General features: G+C 45.1%; 1 protein-coding gene across 1 annotated transcript in view; it reads left to right on the top strand.

Moving 5' to 3' along the window:
* Window positions 1–23,141, top strand: part of DLG5 (discs large MAGUK scaffold protein 5) — a 3,463,687-nt gene that overhangs the window by 1,294,320 nt on the left and 2,146,226 nt on the right. The window lies entirely within an intron of this gene.

Genomic DNA, 23,141 nt, shown 5'->3' on the forward strand with positions numbered 1-23,141 from the left:
ATTTTAGATGGTCAAGTGGGGCTTTAGTTGTTCTTCAGCTGGCCTAGGCTGTAGGCCATTACAAAATGAAGGATGTGGGGTATCTAACACCTGAAGGGTTAAGAATACCAGTTCTGTAATTTGAATAAAAGAAGAAATAATTTGCATAGTTGAGTCTTTACAGATGATAGGGGTGGCTTTAAATAAAGAAAGTAGTAAAGGTTTAAGTGATGTAGTAAAGATCGGGGTATATTTTATACAGTGAATGAAGTTTCTGTGTTGGGTATAAAATTTAGTAATAAAGACATAAGTAGAATTCAGTGGAAAAAAAACAGTAAAAGAACTGAAACAAACGTCTTTTCTGGAGAACATAAATTATCATTCAGAAAAAAAGCTTATTTGAAAAATAGCATACTTAGAAAGTGTCTTTGTTGTCGACAGTACTTGAAAAGGAATTAATGCAGATATTTTTAATTTATATGGGGTTCTATATTAAACGCAGAAAAAAAGAGGAGTTTTGTATGTAAGTTAAGAAGGTGGTTTAGGGTTAATTAACCCAGTGGCATATGCTGCTTCATTTCATTTTTACAAAGTGTTAGAGGATAAATGAAAAAGATGAGAGATTAGTAGTAAAATTGTATAATAAGTATGTTAAATTTTGAGGTATAGTGAAAAACAGTGTATAAATGAAGAAATAAAATGTTACCAAGAAAAAATATTTTTGTGGAAAGTAAAAAAATTGTTGACATAAAAAAGAAAAGTATGGTATAACAATGTAATAAGACATTACTATGTAAAACCACAGGAAAGTCTAACAACGCTATAAAAATAAGAAGCAAGTGGTGTAATCAGAAAGTGAAATGTCAAGATTTTTTTGGAAACTGGTAATAGAAAAAATGCCAGTAAAAGGAAATATGCCATTTAAGAAGAAAAGTGGTAGAATATGTTTACATTGTCAAGAAGAATAAACTACGAAACATGTTGTTTTGAAAAGTAAAAGAATAAAAAAGTTATGGAGAAAACTATGAAAAGAAGATTTTTTTGAAGATATAGAAGAAATGGATAAAATAAACATGGATATGATCAAATATGGATATTATGAGAAAAGAAGTAAAGAATATAATAGAATAGACAGAGATTATTTTATGTTATATGCATTGAAAGAATAAATGAAATGATGTTTAATGGTAACTGGAGTTTAGCAACAGTATTAAGTAGAATCAGATGGTGGTTATGGAAAAATGAGTGGGGGGGGGTCTAATGGCGATGAAAATTTAGTATGATTGTGTAAGTGGATTTGTATATCTATATATTTGTACATTTGTAAATGTTTCGTAAGTAAGAGTTATTTTTGTAGATAAATAAAGGACCCCTACTCTTTTCAGTAGGTGCTTTGGAATCTTTTATATCCACCTGAGCTACCACCAAGTCAAGCAGATGGAACCACTGTTTAACACCTCATCAAAGGATAACACGCTCATAAATGCAGCACCCCCCTTATGCTACACTGTAGTGTCAGTCATCGATCTACCCAGTGTTGAATAGAACCCACAGTCTTCTGCACTAGAGACAAGTGTGCTGTCTGTTGTGCCACTGACACAGTGATAAATGAATATACAACGTAGTAATAGAAAGTAAAATGGGAGCTGAGCAGTTCAGATTAAGGTCAGGATGCAGCAAAACTGACCTGACATTTGCAGTGAGACAGATAGTGGAGAAGAAGCTAGAGCTGAGAAGAGAGTCCAGCTGGACATTCCTAGACTTGGAGAAAGCATTTGACAAGGTGTGTTCTGCAAACATTGGTAAAATTGGTACAAGTTATGTACTAGGACCCAATGACACAAATCTGAATAGAGTTCAGACTCACAGAGGGGTTTCCAGTGGAATACGGGTTCTTCAGGTTTCATCTCCCGAGACCACTGCTGTTCATACTAGCTGTGGATTTAATTTAGGGTTGCCATCTGGCCGTTCTTTTTTCTGGACTATATAGAAATCAGATTCATTCAACAGTAGTCCAGAGAACACTGTACAGACTCCGGGATCCTGTTTCAAAAAAAGAAACAGACTATCGGAGTTTGTAAAATTGGCTGATTTACTACGCTTTTATATATATATATATATATATATATATATATATATATATATATATATATATATACATACAGAAAAGCATAGTAAATCGGCTGAAAGCAGGCATCAAGAATGGAAAAAGATTTGTTCCTGTCAGCTGGTGTCATAGTGACATCACAAAATGGGTAAAACGTGGGTGGGAGATGGGGCAGGAATGTGCAGGGTTACAGGTGTTGCAAGGGGTGTGACCTTACTCCAGTTTTAGCCACAAGGAAAGGTGATCACCCTAATTTCATTAGCAAACAGGTTGGAGGGGACAGCTCAACAAAGCTGCTGTATGCTGACAATGTGGCTCAACAAACAGACTGTTCAGCAAATGATAGATGAATGAAATGCCAAACTGAATGAAAAGGAATAAAACTGAGTACAGATGAGACAGTTGTCATGACAAATGAAAGAAATCAGGATATGCTGAAAACTTAGAAGAGAAATAGTAGCACAGCTTAACAGCTTTAAGTATCAGTGAGGGGTGTTTGAGGTAAGGCAAGGGGAATTCTGAATGAGAAGGTCAAAGGTTGAATCAGAGGGACTGCAGCCAACTGGCACAGATTGTCAGGGGTAGTGCATGACCAAAGTATGTCAAGGAAGCTGAAAGTAAGGTGCACAAAACAGTGATGCAGCCAGTAGTACCGTTTGGTTCAGAAACTGGGGCAGTGAAGGCAGAGCAATTGAGGAAGCTAGAAGTGATGCAAATGAAGTACCTAACAGAGGCGGTGTAGGATACATACTGTGAAACAAATGAAGGTATAAGGACATCAGAACAGAAGCCAGCATAGCTCCAGTTGCAGGGAGGGTCAAAGAGAACTGATTATGATGGTTCAGGCACATGTACAGAAGAGTAGGTGATGATTTGATAAGATGATTTGGGAGAAAAGGATGAAAGCAAGAGTAAAGAAATGGGTGGACTGTGTGAAAGAAGACCTGCAGCAGTCGGGCATAACTGTTGAGGAAGGTAGTAGATTGGTGTTGAATCAAGAGGTGACAGCAGCTGATCCAACACCCCAACCCCATGTAGAAAATGTGAAAAACGGGGGGGGGGGGGTTGATGATGGCGATTGTGACATCCTTCCTCTGGGCCAGTGATCAAGGAGCCTAGATCCTCACCACTGACAGTGATGGGGAACGCCCACTGAGAAAAATAATCAACACAGTATTTTCTTATGTAGCTCGCTGCACCGACCACAGTTTCTTTAAGAGCACACAGGGAATGTGCACTCCAGTCCTGGGGCTGGACTTCTTGTCCAGGGCCCAAATAAGACTCAGCAATATTGGTGAGAAGTGGTGGAATATTAATTGAACTTCTGTAGCCTGTTGTCACTAAAGGTGTTTGTACTGTTGTCAGCAGCCACAAGGTAAACATGCAGAGTTTCACTTTTCACAGCAGTTTTATTATTTTTGTTAGTTTAGTTTAGTTGGGGAAAGCAGGCAAAGATGTCAGCAGAGGATTATGGCAAGCTGTCAGTGATCCAGTCCGTTAATGTGTGCAAATCTAAAGGACTAGTCTGACAATGGGGATGTGCAGCCCTCAGAAACAGGGTAGTTCACTTTTCCTCAGAGGATTTAAAAACCCATCCAGAGTTAAAAAAAAGCTTAATCTGGAGGCAAAATGCATGGAAATAGAATCAGCAGAAAGACTGCAGTATTTGGAGGCTGAAGAAAATGAGAAATCGCATTACATGAGAGGGACATGCTGACTCTTTCACTGGAACATGGAGGTTATGAGAAATGGAATAAATGAACTCCATAAGCAAAAAAGGTCAGTACATTTCTCTCACAGTATAACAAAGGTGATTATTTTGATATTTTTATTTATATATTTGAAAGAGTGTGCCGACAATATGATGCTGACCAAGGGCTCTGGGTGCAATTCCTGGCCCCCTTACTCCATGGCAAGTTGTAACTGTTGTTTCTAAATTGTCTGATACTGATTACTTAAATTATGACAAGGTTAAACAATGTTTATTGGAATATTTTAAGTTAACACCCGAAGCTTACAGAAAAGAAGTTTTGTGAGCATAGACGCAAGGCAGATGAAAGTGTATGTGATTATATTGCCGAGTTAAGCACTTATTTTCATAGGTGGGTGAGTGGGTTTCAAGTCACCACTGTTGAAAGGCTGGCAGACCGTTTGGTGAGGGGAACAAGCCCTTAGCACTTTGCCTGAGGATATGAGAATCTGGTTGGCAGCCCGGGAGTGTAACTCTGCAGATGAGCTGGGGAGAAAAGGGGATCTCTACGTAGCAAGCAGGGCACCACTGCACAAGAAGAGGATACCCAGTACTGTACATAGATATAAGGTGACCCGTGGTGGGCAGCGTAAACCAACTCAGCAGAGTTCACCAGTATCAGGGGAATGCACTATTTCAGGTACACAGCCAAGATCAAGGTTTAGATGTTTTGAATATAACCAGAGGGGCCATGGACAGGTGGGTAGCAAAAGGTAAGGGAGCCAGCAAGTGGGAATAACAGCATGTCAGTGGTAAGTTGTCTTGTGATAGGGGTACCAAACTATCACCGAAGTTTGTTTCCAATCTTAGTGGATGGAAAACAAGCACTACTGAGAGAGAGACAGCATCTGACATAACCATTGTAAAGCTTGCAGTGGTTAAAGAGGAGCAGTACTTGCTTGGGCAGTCCACTCCCATCAGAGCTGTAGGAGGGACCCCATTTTAAATACCACTGGTCAGGGTTTGCCTTGACTGGGATGGTGGAAATGGAAACAAACAAATAGGTGTGTTTGAGGATATCCCTGCAGATGTATTTATAGAGAATGATTTTGATAATGCAGTACTTTATGTGCATTCATTTACACTCAGTTGGGCTTGCAGACAGGCATGTAGGTGTGATAGCTTGGAGGAGAACAGACAGACCCCACACCTGAAGCCAGGGCTGGTAATGTGGCTGTTTCAGTGAGTGAGCTACCCTGTAGCAGTGAGCCTGAAAGTGAGCCACAGCTGCCAGTAGGTACTGATGTTCCCTTAGACAGGGTGACTGCAAGGGCAGAGTTGAGTGGTTGTACCCCAGGCTGAGAGTGAGGCACGTCTGTTAGAAGATCACAGACTTTCTGTGGAAGGGGAGTTGGGAAGGGTCACAAGGGTAGAGTGGGGATAGGCTCAGCTCTCGGACTGTAAATTATGAGGCTTGAGAGAGGTAGCTAAGGAGGCAACTGATTCTCAAGGAAAAGGGGAGTCTATATACTGGAGCAAAGAGTTACTTTTTTGAGAGTGGACCCCTGAGGGAGGGCTAGAGGATGAGGTAATACAACACTTGGTGGTGCCCAGAGGATAGCATCTGGCACTTCTAGCCATAGCTCATGATATTCCTTTTGCAGGTCATATAGGCATAAAGCATACCAAGAGATGTATTTTGCAGAACGTTTATTGGCCTTGGATTGCAAGGGATGTAACAGGGTACTGCAGAACATGTGAGCAGTGTCAAAAAGTAGGCAAGGCAGGAGACAAGGTCAAAGCTCCTTTGAAGCCTTTGCCTGTGAGTGAGGAGCCATTCCAGATGGTAGCTGTGGATGTCGTGGGGTCTCTGAGTACCCTGAGTTCCTCAGGGAAGAATTCTGTCATAGTGATAGTAGATTATGCTACTGGATACCCTGAGGCAATGGCTTTGTTCTCCATCAAGGCAGAGAAGGTGGCAAATGCTTTGTTAGATATTTTCAGCAGGGTAGGTTTCCCGAGAGTAATACTGACTGACAGAGGTGCCAATTTCATGTCAAATCTGCTGACTTGTCAGTGGTATCACTGTGGGGTGAAGCACCTAAAGACCACCCCTACCACCTCCAGACTAATGGTCTTGTGGATAGGTTAAACTCTACACTAAAGACCATACTAAAGGCATTTGCAGACCAGTTTAAAAGAGAGTGGGACAGATATTTGCTCCGTCTGCTGTTTGCATACAGAGAGGTCAACTCCGACTTCCCTAGCTAATGCCTCGGTGATGTTGATCTCTAATGCAATGGAGGCCACCTCTCGAACGACTGGCACTGGCATTGCCATCAGGCATCATGCCTGGCTTCGCCTTTGCAGGTTTGCTGAACCCTTCAAGGCGTCATTCACTAGCGCCCCTTTCGACATGTCAACTCTGTTTGGTTCTTCAGTCAAAGAAACTTGAATCCGTCATGACCAAGCAGGAGGGAAAGACTCTGTCTGTGGTTGGGATCAAGTTTTCTACTCCCCAGTGATACTATTCCAAAAATCAGAGGGGTAGTAAGAAACTGTGGTTCCGCAGGTCTCGGTCTTCCAGGATGCTCCGCAGGAATCCTCTTCCTCTGGCCGGGGAAGGGTGTTTGACAGCAGTGTTTGACAGCAGGTGCCACCCCAGAGGCAGAGGAGGTCCACAGAACCAGGACTCCCAGGAACCCTTCTCGGTGAAGCCCCCTCAGTGCTCCTGATGGGCTGCTTGGCTGTCTTGCCCTGGAGGCATTTGGGGGTCGTCTCTCCCTCCACCCACTAGCGTGGACAGGTATTACCTCAGATCAGTGGGTGTGAAACATCTTGTCCAGGGGTTACTTTATATCCTTTTTTCAGCCCCCTCCAGCTCAAAGATCTCTCCTGGATGTTCCAACCCGCCAGAGGGAGTTGGCCCTTCTAGAGTTTTGAGACCTCCTTCAAAAAAGAGCCATCCAGGAGGTCCTAACAGGACAAAGATGGCCCGGAACGTACTCTTGCTTCTTTATGGTGACCAAAAAGCCTGGGGACCTATGTCCCATTTTGGACCTCAGTGTTTTACGTTTGTCAGTCAAGAAGTCTTAGTTTCAGATGGTCACTGTTCAGTCCATTCTGCCTCTTCTGTTCAGTGATGATTGGATGAGCTCAGTGGATCTGAAGGATGCATACTGTCACATCAAGATCGACAGACACTCCAGGAGATAGCTGTGCTTCTGGCTGGAGGCCAATCTCAATCAGTTCAGAGCCCCCTTTGGACTCACCACAGGCCCCTGGGTGTTTACCAAATGTATGGCAGTTGTGGCAGCTAAGGTTTCCAGTACCCAGTACCTGTATCTGGACGATTGGCTCCTCACAGCCCCCTCAAGGCATCAACTTACATTGGCCACGGATTGCACACTCATTCTCCTTAAGGATCTAAACATCACAGTCAAGCTGCCCAAATCCCGTCTTGCCCTGTGTCAGAGCTTGGAATTTATTGGTGTTCTTCTAGACATGGTGTCAGAAACTGCAGCACTTCCCCTATGCAGAGTTGAGATGATTTGGGACCAGGTCCGTCTTCTGTTGGATCTGGAATGTCCCACAGACCATTTGACCTTGCAAGCACTAGGTTCAATGGCAGCGGTGATCCATTTAGTCCCTCTCACCAGATATCATATGAGAGATCTGCAGTGGACCCTAGCGGTGCAATGGTCAGCTCACCTTTATTCCATGTCCATGATTGTCAGGATTTCTCAAGTCTGCAGACATCACCTTGCTTGGTGGCTACAAGCTCAGGATGATCTTTTAGGCACACCCTTCTGTCTTCCCCGATCCCAAGCCATGCTGACCCCAGACCCCTCCCTGTTGGAGTGTGGAGGGCATTATCGGGGAGGGACTGTTCAAGGCACAGGGTCCCCCTTAGAGATCAAATTGCACATAAATGACCTACAGATGAGAGCAGTCCTTCTAACGTTGCAAGCCTGCCAGGGCTGTCTCCCTCTCGAGACCAATCCATTTCAGTCAGACAACATGGTGGTCGTGTGGTACATCAGTAAGCAGGGGGGCAGATGATATTATTCCCTGTGCAGAGAAACCATGACAGTGTGGGAATGGGCGATGTCTTCTAGGTGCTTTTTTCTTGCAACACACATTCCCGGCATTTCCAACATATTAGCCGACAAACTCAGCAGATCTATCCTTTGTCCTTATGAGTGGTCCCTGAATCCATGAGTGGCATGTCAGATATTCAACCACTGGGGTGTCCCTTGCAATCTGTTTGCCTCTCCAGACAATCACAAATGCAGCAACTACTTTGCCCTGATCCCCCTAATGGGGGAGTCACCCAGGGATGCTCTGGTTCACGATTGGCTGTCAGGACTTCTATATGCCTATCCCGCAACTCCTCTCATTCCCAAAGTCTTACAGGAAGCTCGTGGCCTGAAGACTCCTCTCATCCTCATTGCCCCCCCCCCCCCTCTGGTCTCATCAAGCATGGTTTTCCCTTCTTTGGTCTCATCTGAAATGTCCTTCTTGGATATTAGATCTCATTCCGGATCTCATTTCCCATCAGTGGAGACTTCCTCTTTCCAACCTTCAGTCTTTTCGTGTGACTGCTTGGTACCTCCAATTCCACTGATTCTTTTCCAGTGTAGGCTTCCTTCCCCAGTTAAGAGCATTATTTTTGCTTCTCAAAAGCCGTCTACCAAGAAGGTGTCCTCCAGCAACTGGAAGAGATTTTCTGTTTGGGCAAAACAGTGCAATCTAGAGCCCTTTTCAGCTTCTATCTCCAACATTTTGCTGTCCCTGGCCTTTTTCAACAAGGGGCTAGTTTCTCTATGATTAAACTCCAATTGGTGGCGGTTTCCAACTTCCATTTGAACAAAAGTCCCACCTTTTCTTCTAGGCTGTGCAAGGCCTTCCTCAAAGGGATCTTTCTACTCAGACCTCCTGGGATCTCGCTCTGGTGTTGCAGTCTTTGATGCAGAAACCCTTTGAGCTTGCTGCGACCTGTGATCTCAAATTCCTGTCCTGGAAGACCATCTTTTTGGTGGCGGTTATTTCAGCCAGGAAGGTCTCCGAATTGCAGGCTCTGTGCATTAAGCCCCCCTTCATGGTATTCCATAAGGATAGGGTGTCTCTCGGGACCAGTCCTTCCTTTGTCCCTAAGGTAGCCTTGGAGGTGAATCTTACCCAATTGATTCAACTTCCTGTGTTTTTTCCTAATTTTTCCAGTAAAGGGGAGTATAAGTTGCATTGCCTGGATGTGCACAGGAAATTACGTTTTTACCTCAAGTGAACTGAAAAATTTCAAAAGTCCGATCAGCTCTTTGTTCCCTTTTCTCAGGCTAGGAGAGGTCAAGGGGTTTCCAAGGTATCTATTTATCGTTTCGCCAACTGTATTTTTTATATTTACGAAAACAGACACCTGGAGCTTTCTGGACCAGTCAAAGCTCAGTCTACTACGTCAGTAGCCACATCTTCTGCCTTCTTGGCAAAACCTTATTTAGATGAGATTTGTGCTACTGCTACTTGGTCTAATCCCCATACCTTTATTGCACATTATAACTTGGACTTGGTGTCTAGGAGTAGGGCTTCCTTTGGTTCTTCTGTGCTCTGACATATTCCTCCATGAGGCCTCCCCGAGTTGTTAGTAGCTGGGAACTCTGACCCATCCATGATCAATAATGACATGGATAGCATCAGTTGTGTACTTACCATAACTTGGAATCTGTGCTCTCCAGTGTCACTATTAATCATGTTCCCACCCTCCTTCTGGTGATTGGGGAGTTATGGAGGGATGTATCCCTTAGTACATTTTCATCTTTATAGGCAGTCTTCACGGTTTCCTTTCTTCTATCCAGCAAACTCCATCTGAGGGTTGTGGGTAGCAAGGTTATCTTGGAAAGGGGAGGAGCTTGAGCTCAGGAGCTGTCTTCCTAGTTGCTGGCTCGGATCCGATGTTGGATCCTACACCCATCCATGATGAATAATGACACTGGATAACACAGATCCAAGTTATGGTAAGTATATAACTCTTTTTTTTTTCACCGTTTGAATTGCTGTATGGGCATAGAGTGAGGGGGCCCTTGGATTTGATTCATGATGAGTGGGGGTGGTGAGTGTGAATCCTACAAGGAGTCTGTTGAGGCATATGTCCTAAACCTCAGGACAAGGCTTAGGGAGCTCATGGGCTTGGCCAAGGAAAACTTTGCAGGAGCCCAGCAGCAGATAAAGGTCTGGTATGACAGGAATGCTTGATGCCCAGAGTATGTTGTGGGACAGCAGGTTATGGTGATTATTCCTGTCAGACACAGTAAGCTGCAGGCAGCTTGGGAAGGATCCTTCAAAGTAGTATGGAAGGTCAGTGATGTTAATTACATGGTAAACCTACTAGGCAGGAGGCAGGGGCACCAACTGTATCATGTTAACATGATGAAGCCTTACCTTGATAGGGAGGCCCTTGCGCTGAGTATTTGCAGTGGGTGGCAGGAGGAGCATAAGGGGGATTTGGTGATCTCTGCAGTGAGGCTCAGACTGATACCTCAGTGGAAGGGGTCAGCATTGTCAATGCAGATGGACTTTCAAGACAGGGTATGGGTTACTGTGTTCCCAGACAGGCTCATTCCTCTCAAGCAATGTTTCTCCAAGGTCACTTGAGAAACTAGCTTGAGTCTTCAAAGAGGGGAGAGATGTGATGATGTGAGATAGCACCAGCTGTGCCAGAGGGAGTAGGGCAGTGCATGTGTAACATATGCCAGCATAGTTAGCTGGAGTTTTGTGGAGAGTTATATGTCATTTGAATAGTAATCTGATTTGTACAGATTTTGTACAGGTGCTTGTGTTAAAAATGTATTTGTAAAGCTGTTGGACAGAAAAAATTTACACATATGTCAGGCTATATTGCTGTAGCTGCTGAAATGTATATATTTTAATAGAGGATACTGGAAGGGAAGGGGTTAAGTTCAGCCCAGCTAACCTTAAAAAAAATAGCCTGAAATTAAATAACTTGGTTTAGGCCATAAAATATTTTATCTCACAGGTCTGAATGCAGCCAGAGACGCAATGTCTATGAAAAGCCTTTTTTGCAGGAAGAGTAGACATGTTGGAATTGTTTTATAGCTTCCAGATTCTGTATTAAGCCTTAGCAAAGTTCTGTGTGTGTATTGTGACACATCTGTACCAAATCCAGGCTCAGTTGCTAGCGAGTGGTTTGTGTGGGTACCACAGAGTCAGGTGACCAGATGAGATGTCATTCTTCTGTAGCCAGCACTGAAATTGTATTTAGATGTTAGTGAGAGATATGATAGATGCACTCAGCACCTTGTTATTAGACATGACAAGAGACACTCATCTACCTTCATCTTGCTTTACTTTAGTAAGTAACTAGGGAATAGGAATTCTTCAGTCTGTTAGGTAAATAGTGAGATTAGTTAAGTTTTGTTTTTTGTGCATCTCTCGCAGTCTTTCCATCGGTGGTGTTTTTTATATTTCCTGTGACTGAAGCTTTGCTGTTTATTGCAAATAGTTATTCATTATTGTCTTATTTATTTTTTTATTAAGTATAGCTAAATCTTTCACTGTGGCTGGCCTTTTAGAAAATATTTTAATCTTTCAGAGCACTTGCATTTATTTAGTGATAGTGTGACTTCATGTTCCTGAAAGTCTTGCTGCTTGGAAATACTACCATTTGTGTAAGTATAAATTTTGCTAAATATAATTGGGTACCCTGGTAAGAGCTTTAGAGTAGCTGGCTTTGGGGTCTGAGTGGAGGTGGCATAACGGGTAAATCTGTGCCAGCCTTTCCCAGGTGTGTGTGTTAAAATCAAATTTCAGAGAGTGTGTGTGTCAGCTACTTGGAACAGGGACACAAGAGCACTGATTTCACACAGAGGGTGTTGGAGGACTTGGCTTGGAACACCCTGCTGAGGACTCATCTTGGAGGTGGTCAGTGTGGAGTCTTATTTGGGGCCTGGAGTAGAAGGTCCAGCCCCAGGATTGGAGTGTGTATTCCCTATGTACTCTTAAGGGAAATTGTACTTGGTGCAGAGAACTGCATCTGAAAATACTGTGTGTGTCTATTTTTCTCTCAGTGAATGTTCCCCACCAGTGTCAGTGGTGAGCATTGAGGCTCCTTGATCATTGACCAAGAGGAGGGACGTCACAGGGATGATTTGACCTCTTCATAGCCTAACTTGAAAAATGGGGGGGGTTGATGATGATGATGACACTTTGACCTCCTCATAGCCCTGCATTTCTAAGTGCAGTGTTAGATTCAGTACAGATGAGGCCTTCCAGCTTGAGACAAGTGAACAAAGATAGTTAGTCCTGTTGTATTTGTTTCGACAAGGGTCCGTCACAGCTGCACAGTGTCTTAAGGCAGTGTGTTTTTTGTTTTCTTAAATTCTCCTAGTATCTCAGGCATGATTTCAAATGAGGAGTCAATAAGGGCATCTCTCCTCAAGAGAAATGTGGAGCCACTGTACATAGCCACTGGTTATGATGTCTATCCTACTGGCTATAAGTGGTAAATTCCTGTCATAGACAAGAGTTGAACTTGTCTGTTGGAATGAAATTGATCTGAAAATGACACAGACTGCTTTCTTTTTAACTGTGCATGTAATTAACATACCGGACATGGGAGGAGTTCTGTACTCTGGTGACATCTTAAAGCTATGGAAGTCAAGCTGGAAGGGAGAATGTCTGCTTGCTGCTAATTCTCGCAGATAAGTAGCAGTACTGCAGCAGTCATTCATTTACTGGAACGCATAATGTGATGGCAAGTCTACTCCCACAGCTGTACTTTCTGTATTCACGCATAAGTTGATGTTAAGTTGTCCAATCTTGCCTTCGTTCTTGCTGGATGGGTTGGGAGCCGATCCTCGGCTCTGACTCGGCCACTTACTATAGCTCGAGACTAGCCCTTATCCCAGAATGCTCAGCGCCAGCTAACCCAGATCTCGTTTGCCGCTTTAGCTGCGAGGTCGCGATCAATACTGGCTCAGGCTTAGTATAATTTTTTGTCTCTTTTAAATTCAAATATTGTGCTTAAAATTTGATGTAATTCTTCTTTGGTAGTAGTTTGTAAGTTTCTTTTATTGTAAACCCCCTTACCTTGTCCTTGTGCTTTACTTTGGTGCTATGTTGGCCATCGCCCCTTAGTCACTAGGCCTTCTGTTATTCCCTGAACTCGTTTAATTTAGAGAGTTCTTCCCCTCCCACCCGTTAAGGACAGCCGTTTAAGTTAGAAGCTCTCCTTTAAGGTTTTTATTAATTTTTAGTTTTTCTATTGTAGTTTGACTTTTACTAAAATGTCTAAGGAAGTTAAAACCTCTGGTTTTAAAAAGTGTGACTCATGCTGTCAGAAGATGTCTCTGACAGATGGGCACATTAGTTGTGTTTATTGCTTGGGGGCTGTGCACCTGCAGTTCTCTAGTGCTATTTGTCATGTGCTGTTTGTCATGCCTTTAGTCCAAGGTCCTGCAGGAGTGGAAAAACAAGCTTATCCTCCGTGGAGTATTAAAACAGGATTCTCCGGCTAAAGCTTTTCAGCCAGAGAAACCTTTGAAAGCAGTCAAGCCGTCGACTTCATGTTCGGAACCAATCTGTGAGCTTGACAAACAAGTGTGTCGGTGCCGGCTAGCACCGACAAGACTACCCCTCCGTCGGATCCAACTGTTACTTCGGAGCCGTCTCGGAGCCACAAAAGAGCTAGGTCTCCTTTGGAGCCGATTCGCTCGGTGCCACAGTCACCATTACTTCAAAGCAAGTCCAGTCATCACTCATCTTTCCACTCCTCTCGATCCTTGAGGTTATCAGATCAGGATGTGGAGAGAGTGGTCAGTAGGTTGCTTAAGTCACAGGACCTTGCTAAAATGCTTATGAGCCCACCTAAACAGGCTTCAGCTCCTTCCGCTTCGATTTTGATTCCTCCTCCGATTATATTTAGTTTGGAGCTGGAGTCCATGGACGCTCCGATAGTGGTTCCTTTGGCTCCAGTGCATCCTCATCGGCTCCGACGTTGGCTCCGATTACTTCGATTCTTCCTCCCATCGAGGTATCTGGACTTCGAAGCTCTCTTATCGGCTCCAAGGGGGGAAGTAGCATCAGACCCTTGTCCGACCTCGCTCTCCCTCTCGGAGCGTCGGCTCAGTTGAGCTCGGCTCCCACATTGGCCTCAGAGCTGTCGCCCTCCTTGCAGGGTGGTATTCCTGTCTCTTCGGAGCTGGAGCCCTCCTTTTGTCGAGACAGTGATGCTTTCGATGTCACGTGGGGAGTGCTGTCCCCACATATGGCTCCACTATCGGTCCTATTGGCTCCGTCCCCCCTTGGTGCCTGTGACAACCTCTGCTCCTCCTCCAGCCCCAAAACGTAGGAAACCTATGCCCCAGGACACCCCATTGGGTGAATCCTCTTCTTCCGAAGCCTCCCCAGAGCATTCTGAGCAGGCTTCCTGGAAGAAAAAGTGCAAGAGGAAGCACCTAGACTCCCCTGAGTCTGTCACCTCAGATACAGACCTGGATGAATCGGAGGGGTCCCCAAGGTCCCCCTCTGAAGATGTTTCTTTTTCGGACATCCTTGAGATTCTCAGGCAGAGGCATAGATGGACTTCCCTAGCCCCCTCCAAGGATGAGGCTGTATACCTGGATGCATTTGGTTCCCGAACTTCCACCTCCTGGGTGTCTCCGCCTTTTGATCCACTCATGTCTGTAGTGTCTCGAAAGGCTTGGTCAGCTCCAGATTCCATGGAACCTGTCCCGAGGAGACCCAGTAAATTCATCACAGCTCCCCAAGACAAACAGTTCTTAACTAAAGGTATCCCAGTTAATGCCGTGGTGGTAGCAACAGCCACAAAGAGAGAGTTAGCTGAAACCTCTTCATCTGTCCATCCACCGAATAAAGACTCTCGTACGATGGACAGATATGGGAAGCGAATGTTTTCATCAGCGATCTTCTCCCTTAGGTCCCTGAACTATCTTTCCCATTTTACTAGGCTTCAGAGGGATCTCCTAAAAGAGCTTGGAGATACCCTACAAGATCCCACAGCTGAGGGAGCTTCAGCCAAGGTAGCTACCCAGCTTGCGACTCTTAATTCAGTAGTCATCTCCTCCATGAAGCTTATTTTATACGCAGCTGATGGAGCGAGTAGAGCTGCAGGAACAGGAGTAGCTCTTAGGAGACATGCTTGGCTGCGACTGTGTCATCAGTTTGCGGAACCTTTCAGAGCGTCCTTCATCAATACCCCCTTTGATGGCACCTCTCTCTTTGGGCCTCAGGTGAAAGACATGCTTACCAGGTGCCAGCAGGAAGGCAAGATGCTCTCTGATGTCAGAGTCTTTTTCCACTCCTACCAGACCATACCCAAAAGGTCAGAAGGGTGGAAAGATGTGGTTTCGAAAATCCTAGGGACCCTTGCCTGATGCACGTGGTGAATTTTCCCTCAGGGGCAGAGGGGAAAATAATAACAATGGCAGACGCCACCCTTATAGCAGAGGGGGTCCGCAAAATCAGGGTGACAGAGGTACGTTCTCTTCCAAACCCTATCAACATCCCTGAAGGGATGCCGGACTGCTCAATTCTGGAGGCAGTCGGGGGAAGACTTTCATTGTACCCAACCGCCTGGCAAAATACTACAAATGACAAATGGGTACTAGCCATTGTATCCGGAGTTTACAAGATTCCCTTTCATCAACCCCCTTTAGTTTAAAAAAAAATCCATCCCAGATGTTCCACCCAATCTAAGGGATCAGGCAGTCACAGAAGTTTCAAGACTGCTAGATAAAAAGAGCCATCCAAGAAGTCCCCACAGACCAAGTAGGATCCGGAAATTACTCAAGATGCTTTTTAGTGCCCAAAAAGACAAGGGACTGGAGAACAATTCTGGATCTCAGCAGGTTAAACAAATCTGTACAAAAAGAATTCCAGATGGTAACACTGCAGTCCATTCTCCCCTTTCTGGGTCAGGACAATTGGATGTGCTACATAGATCTTCAGGACACGTACTATCATATAAAAATGGACAGACGGTCCAGGAGATTTCTACGTTTCTGGCTAGGGTCCAGTCATTACCAATTCAGAGCTGTGCCCTTTGGTCTCACCACAGCCCCCAGGGTGTTCACCAAATGCATGGCAGTAGTTACGGCTCACCTGAGACATCACGGATTCCAGGTGTTTCCTTATCTGGACGACTGGCTCCTCACTGCTACCACCAGGCAACAACTTATAGAAGCACAAGATTACACCATCACATCCTGTGCTCAACTAGGCATCACAAGAAACTTCGAAAAATGCGAGATTACACCATCACATCCTGTGCTCAACTGGGCATCACAATAAACTTTGAAAAATCTGCCTTGTTGCCCTGTTAATCTATTGCATACATAGGAGCAGAGCTAAACACAAGAAAAATGATTGTAAAATTGCCTCAGGAAAGAGTTTCCATTATACGAAAACAGGTGTCACTTCTCCTGAGGAGCAAAATAATTCAAGTCAAATATGTTCTTCAAGTTCTAGGGTCCATGGCAGCAGCCATTCTTCTAGTCCCCTTAGCACGCTTTCACATGAGAATCCTTCAGTGGCTTATTTTCACACAATAGTCCTTCCAGGAATTACCCATGTGTCACATGATGCTAATTACCAGAATCTTGTAAAAGACACCTTTCCTGGTGGATGGTCTCCCCACTAGTTTATCAGGGCAGACCTTTCATGGAACCCCATCCGGTCACCACAGTGACCACAAACGCTTCCCTGATAGGGTGTGGGGGGGCATTATCTAGGGAAGACAGTCCAAGGCACTTGGCAACCTTATGGTACAACTTGCACATCAACATCCTGGAGATAAGAGCGGTGCTCTTAGTGTTGCAAGCTCTTGAAGACTCTCTCCCTGCCAGGACTATTGCAGTACAGACGGACAATATGACAGGGCAGAACCAGGTCTTACCCCTTGTGCCGAGAGTCCCTCAGACTGTGGCAATGGGTGATTTCCTCCCAACGTTTTCAGATAGCAACGCATATCCCTGGGACATCCAACGTAATAGCGGACAGGCTCAGCAGGGCTATCCTCATGCCTCATGAGTGGTCTCTGAAACAGGAAATTGTGGATCTTATTTTCCACAAATGGGGCCAGCCTTGCTGCGATCTCTTTGCCTCTCCCCTCAACAATAAATGCAGCAGCTACTTCTCCCTTGTTCCTCCTCCAGGTCAGACACCCAGGGACGCTGTAGTCCACGATTGGCCTCAGGGACTACTTTATGCATTTCCCCCCTTCCCCATAATTCCAAAAGTCATTCAGAAAGCAAAATCGTTGGGTTGCAAAATAATCCTCATTGCCCCCTATTGGCCTCGACAGATTTGGTTTCCATTCCTTCACCCCCACCTTCTAGCCCAGCCTTGGATTCTGGACCCAGTACTGGACCTCTTGATTCATCAATCAGGCGGACTACACCAATCCCTCCAATCTCTCAAGTTCACAGCTTGGTTACTCCACTTCCAATCCTAGCCAGGCTCCCCAATATTTCCCCAGCAGTGCATGATATTATTGTTTTCTCCCATAAGACAAATACAAGGAAAGTCTATGTTAGCAAATGGAAAAATTTTCTTACTGGGCAGAATCCAGGAATTTAGATCCTTTTACAGCTCCTGTACTCGAGATTTTGGACTTCCTAGCAGAACCATTTCAATGTTCATCGTGTTACACTGCTGCAGTCATCACACTTGGGTTGTCCTGCCGTCAGGCGGTCCCACAGTCGGCCAGAGTTCCAAAGTCTTGGTCTGGCGTCGGTTGCTGTCGCCTCCTCCCTGACGTCAGTGCGACAGGGGTATAAAAGATGCAGCCGACGACATTTTCTTCAGTCTTTCTTGCCGCGCGGTGCCCGAAGCAGAAGCAGTTCGCAAGTGCCTGTCGGCTTACTCCTGAGATTTTCATTCCGAATCCAGATCCGAAGTCTTCTAAAAAAGCTAAGTACCCCGTTGGGGAAACTTTTTCTTGCCTCAGACCGATGTCAGTAAAAGTTAATAACTGTATTTCTTGTAGGAAGCAAATACCTCATAAGGATTTCCACTCCTATTGTATTCCATGCATAGGCCCTGACCACGACGTCACTGGTTGTCGGTTTTGTGCTAGGTTTAACAAGCGCACTATTAAACGTCGGTTTGATTTTGCCCGACATTATTTTGGTAGAAAATTCAATTACACCATGCTGTCAGAAATTCCGATGACCGCAATGCATAAAAAGCGCAAGTACAAGGACAGGCATCCGAGGCCCAAAACTGACGACGAGGCCTCTTCTAGGCCGGTCGCCGGTTCTCCGGTTTTCAGCGAGGCGCCTACGCAGCCCCTGACGACCGCTTCCACAGAACCACAGACCACATCCGACTCCCACGTGGAGCTGGCTGGGCCTTCGCATGCACTAGGCCTTCAACTTAACGATCCTAAACCTAAAGAGGGAATCGAAGTAGCTGAGCAATCCACAGTTACAGAGGGTGTTTTCAGACCTACCCAGTTAACCATTAAACCCTCTGTTAAGTCTAAGCCCCCCCTTAAAAGCAAAGAAACAGACACAACTCTCTCCAGGACAGGCTTCCATGCTTAAGAAACAAATGCTAAAAATGGCCGAGGACCTAATCACCCTGATCAGGGGGTCCCATCCCCCTCCTGATAAAAGGCCCAGACAGGATGCAGACTATGAATCTTCTGACCAGATGTCCATTTCCTCTGACTCTTCCTCAGACCTAGGATATTCTTTACCCCCTTATGAGGATTCTGATGCTGAGGAATCAATTCCATCAGCCTCTCCGCCTGAGGATTATTCCTTTGGGGAGACCTTACATACCATGAGGGAGCATTTCCATTGGGAAGGTCAGGATTATTCAGAATCCAAGAAAAGGCTCAGAGACTTCCTTTTATTGCCTCAACACAGACCCTTGGCTATCCCGCCATTTCTTGACATTGTGGATGATGTGTACACTGAATCCAGTTTGAACCCTGACTCCTTACCCCCAGCCCCAGTTAAACCAGATAGATATTACAGAATCCCTGACTCTCACAAGTTTCTGTACAAAAGCCCTGTTGCTGACCCTGAAACTATTTCTCAGGGACCCAAAGGGATTAAGGCTTCATCAGCAAAAAACCCAGTTCCCTCTGACAGAGATTCCAGAGCTTTAGACAGATGGGGAAAGAAGGTATATATGTCTGCAACTTTAGCAATGATAGCCTTGAATTGCCAGTTTCACATGCTAAAATATCAGCAATTTTTGATGTCTCAGTTGAAACAAAAGATGCTTCCAGATTCAGATCCTCCTAACTTAAAAGAAATGCAGGATTTATTGCATGCTGCTGAACAAGTAGGAAAACATACTTTGCAATGTGGGTTTGACTCCTTAGAAGCCTCCTGTAGAGCAGCAGTTACAAGCTCTGTCATTAGAAGGCATGCTTGGTTAAAAGCACATACATTACCAGATCATGTTAAGGTAAAACTATACTTTGCAGCGGGATGTGCTGTTTGGAGTTAAGGCAGAGGAGGTATTAAAGAAGATGCAGGATAAGGCAAAATCTATGCAAACGGTGAAAGATTTCTTACAGGTTCAGCCTCTTTGTTTTAGCAGAAATTGGCCAACAAAGAATTGGTCCTTTCCAGTCACAGACAGACCTCAAAGGGGCAGATACAGACGTCCAAGAGGTAGAGGTCAGACACAAGGCCCTTACAGGCCTCGTCAGTGGGGCACACCAGGCCAGAAAGAAGGAGAAGACAGGCCTCAATCTTATAAAAAAACAGACTCAATGACTTTCCACTACAGCTGCCAAACAGCTCTCTCTTGGCAGCCCCCTTAGGAGGAAAACTGGCACTTTTCTATCACAACTGGCATTGCATCACCAAAGACAAATGGGTTCTCAACATTGTATCTCAAGGTTACAGGTTCCATTTTCACACCCTACCAAGGCTAAAAGGAATGCCAAATCTGCCACCAAATCAATGGGCAGAGACTCAAAGACAAATTACAGCACTCATGGACATGAGAGCTATTCAAAAGGTACCACCACAGGAGCAAGGACAAGGATTTTACTCAAGACTCTTTCTGGTTCCCAGAAAGGACAAAGCCTGGAGACCCATTCTGGACCTTTCTTCTCTAAACACTTACCTGGATGTTCCGAAATTCAAAATGTTGACACTACAGCAGCTTCTCCCCATGCTGGGCAAGAAAGCTTGGCTTGTGACTTTGGACCTCAAGGAGGCATACCTGCATGTCCCTATCAGACAAAACTGCAGAAGATACCTCAGATTTCTAGCTGGTTCAATGCACTATCAATTCTCTGCACTGCCCTTTGGCTTATCTACTGCGCCCAGGGTCTTCACAAAGTGCTTGGCACCAGTAATTGCATTTTGCAGGCAAAAAGGAATTCAGATTTATCCATACCTGGATGACTGCCTGATTCAAGCAGAGAGCAAGGACATTCTTCTAAAGCATTTGGCGTAGATAAAAAAGTTACTAAGTTGCCTGGGGTACACAGTAAACGAAAAGAAATCAAAACTAGTGCCCTCACAACAGATAATATTCCTGGGTGCCATCTTGAACACAATGGCCCAGATGGCTTATCTCATGCCAGACAAGCAAGGACAACTGACTCAATACTTTCATTTGATGGCAACAAAAACCCAACTCCCTGCAAGAAAAATTCTGCAGCCCTTGGGCTACATGGCATCTTGCATACTACTAATTCCATATGCCAGACTGCATATGAGGAAACTACAATGGTACCTAAAGAGTGTATGGTCTCAACACTGTCAAAGTTTGGAAACAGTTATACCACTAATTCCTTGCCTTCAACAGGAGTTTCGATGGTGGGCTGAAGCTTGTCACCTCAACAAGGGACATCCTTTTACTCAACCCACAGCCAGGCAAACACTGACAACATATGCATCGGATTACGCCTGGGGAGCACACATGGCAGGAAAATGTATTCAGGGCGAGTTGCTCACAGAGCAAAGACATCTCCACATCAATCAAAAAGAGATGCTAGCTGTACAAAATGCAATTATAGCATTCAAGGGCCTGCTGCATCCAGGACAACTACTACTAAAGACAGACAACACCACAGTTATGTGGTACATAAACAAGCAAGGGGGCACACACTCCTACCCCCTCTGCAGACAAGCCATGACCTTGTGGAACACAGCTCTAGACTACCAAGTTCATATGCAAGCACAATTCCTGCCAGGAGAGAAAAACACACTGGCAGACGACCTAAGCAGAAACATCATGGACCCCCACAAATGGGAATTGAACCCACAAATATTTGGAATGATAACACAAAAATGGTGGAGCCCGGACATAGATCTGTTTGCATCCCCAATGAACTGCCAGTTACAGAAATTCTGCACAAGGAGCTACCATCCATAAGCATGGAAAGTGGATGCTTTCTCATTCAGCTGGAAAAACCTGCAAGTATACGCTTTCCCTCCTTTACCTTTCCTTCCAAAGGTACTCATAAAAGCCAGGCAAGAAGAGCCAAAGATGATCCTGATTGCACCAGACTGGCCACGCCAGCACTGGTACCCAATCTTAAAGAACTTGGCACAAGAACCACCGTGGATTTTGCCTCAAATCCCACAGTTGCTGACACAGCACAACAATCAGATACTTCACAGCCAGCTAAAGACCTTAAACCTGGCTGCATGGAAAATTCCTTAGTCAAGCAAGCAATGCCTCTCTCCAAAGCTGTTATGGATGTCATTCTGGAGGCCAGAAGGCCTAGCACCAGGAAAGCCTACTCAGATAAATGGAAGAGATTCTGTGCCTGGAACCAAGTGCACAGCCTTGACCCTCTTGGCCCAAACATTCCTCAGATACTTCAATACTTAACTGAGATGCTGGACAAGGGCCTCTCCTTCTCATCCGGATGGTCACACTTCAGTCGATACTTCCCTTTTTAGGGAAAGACAACTGGATGTGCTCGATAGATCTATAGGATGCGTACTAACTTATAAAAATGGCCAGATCATCCAGGGATCATCTGTGCTTCCAGCTGAGAGCCAAGTTTCGAGCCCTGCCCTTTGGTCTAACTATAGCCCCTAGAGTGTTCACCAAATGTATGGCAGTCGTCTCGGCTCACCTGAGGTGTTTAGGATTCCAGGTGTTTCCGTACCTAGACGATTGGCTCCTCACCGCCACCACCAGGCATCTGCTAATACAAGCCAGGGACACCAGTCTTTCTCTCTGCAATCATTTGGGCTACAATAAATTCAGAAAAATCTGCCTTGTCGCTATTGCAACATATCGTTTTTATCGGAGCAGAATTGGACACCACCACCACCACTTTGAGACTTCCAACAGAAAGAGGTTTACTACTTCGTCAGCAGGTCCATAATATCATATCCAAGGACAAGGCTGTAGCATCAGAAGTGCAAAATTTGTTAGGCATGATGGCAGCTGCAATATTAGTGATACCATTGGGTCGCATGCACATGCGGATTCTGCATTGGCTGTTATTCACTCAATGGTCTTAAAGAGCTCCCATTGTCTCATCTCATAATGATCACAAACACATGAAAAAAGGATCTTCAGTGGTGGTTGACCTTTCTTCATGTAACGGTAGGCCGGCCTTTTGTCCTACCTTCACCAGCTGCCACAGTGACCACGGACGCTTCCCTGATTGGGTGGGGTGGGCATTTTCAGGGAAAAACAGCCCAAGGCACATGGGCCGAACAGGAGACACATCTGCATATCAATGTCCTGCAGATGAGAGCGGTACATTTAGTGTTGCCGTACTTCCAGGACACTCTTTCTCTGGGAACAATTGCCATTCAGAAGGACAACATGTTGGTGGTCTGGTACTTGAACAAACAAGGAGGAACCAGGTACTATCCCCATTGTCGTGACGTCCTAAGAGTATGGCAGTGGGCTACATCCACCCAGCGCTTTCTGATAGCAATGCACATCTTGGGGAAATTCAGGGCAAGTTTGTTGCCTCACGAGTGGTCCCTCAAGAAAGAGATAGTGGAGAGAATTTTCCACAGGTGGGGCCATCCTTGCTGTGACCTTTTTGCCAACAACATGAACACAAAGTGCAGAAGCTATTTTACCCTGATTCCCCCTCCGGGAGAATCCCCAAGGGACGCACTCATACACGATTGTGTTCCGGGTCTCCTCTATGCATTCCCACCAATTCCCTCGATACCCAAAGTATTGCAGAAAGCAAAAGCCCTCGGAAGGGCCATCATTCTAATAGCCCCTCATTGGCCTTGCTAGATTTGGTTCCCCTTCCTTCGACTTCATCTGTTGGAAGAGCCTTGGATTCTGGACCCAGTTCCAGATCTTCTGATGCATTCGTTGGGGGCTCTTCATCCCTCTCTTCAGTCTCTGAAATTGACAGCTTGGCTA

This window comes from Protopterus annectens, chromosome 14.part0 (genome assembly GCF_019279795.1).
Source record: "Protopterus annectens isolate FY-2018-M chromosome 14.part0, PAN1.0, whole genome shotgun sequence".
NCBI lineage: Eukaryota > Metazoa > Chordata > Ceratodontiformes > Protopteridae > Protopterus > Protopterus annectens.